This window comes from Myotis brandtii, unplaced genomic scaffold (genome assembly GCF_000412655.1).
Source record: "Myotis brandtii unplaced genomic scaffold, ASM41265v1 scaffold39, whole genome shotgun sequence".
Taxonomy (NCBI): Eukaryota; Metazoa; Chordata; class Mammalia; order Chiroptera; family Vespertilionidae; genus Myotis; species Myotis brandtii.
This window is the reverse complement of record NW_005364953.1, coordinates 6,195,186-6,196,152: the sequence shown is the minus strand read 5'-3', so window position 1 is coordinate 6,196,152 and position 967 is coordinate 6,195,186.

Sequence of the window (967 nt, the reverse complement as noted above, 5' to 3'; positions counted from 1 at the left end):
CTCAAGGCTACAAAGTTTCAATTATAGAAGATAAATAAATCCAAGATACCTGCTTCCAGCCCGCCCTGGCCTCTGCTCAAGGAGGCGCTGAAAAAAAAGAAAAAGAAAAAAAGGAGAGGCTTGGTGCTTGGGTTGCTGGGGGACATGGCCAGCCTGAAAATGGCCATCAGTTCCTCACCCAGGCTGGCCAGGCACCCCAGCGGGACCCCACACCCTGAAGGGGCTGTGGGCAGCCTGAAAACGGCCCTCAGCCCCTCACCCAGGGTGCTCATGGGTTGAGGGTCCCCCCTGGGGGGCTTAGCCAGCCTGCAAACAGCCATCAACCACTCACCCAGGCTGGCCAGGCACCCCAGTGTGAACTCCCACCGTGAAGGGGGTGTGGCCAGACTGAAAACGGCCCTCAGCCCCTCAACCAGGCTGGCCAGGCACCCCAGTAGGGACCCCCACCCTGAATGGGTGTGGCCAGCCTGAAAACAGCCCTCAGCCCCTCACCCAGGCTGGCCACCCCCCCATGGAGTGAGGGTCCCCATTGGGGGGCTTGACCAGCCTGCAGACAGCCATAAGCCCCTCATCCAGGCTGGCCAGGCACCCCAGGGGGGAACCCCAGCCCAAAGGGGGTGTGGCCAGCCTGAAAATGGCCCTCATCCCCTCACCCAGGTTGGCCAGACACCCCAGCGGGACCCCCACCCTGATCCGGGACACCCTTCAGGGAAAACCAGCCGGCCCCCACCCGTGCACCAGGCCTCTATCCTATATAATAAAACTAGAGGCCCAATGCACAAAAATTTGTGCACTGGAGGAGGGGTCCCTCAGCCCAGCTTGCCCCCTATCACATACTTGGAGCCCTCAGGGGATGCCCTACTCCTTGCTCCCTGCTCCCCTTGGGGAGCGGGCCTAAGCCACAGTCTGGCCTCCCTTTGTGGGAGGCGACCGGGCTGATCAGGGGAAGGCACCAGCCCCATCACCC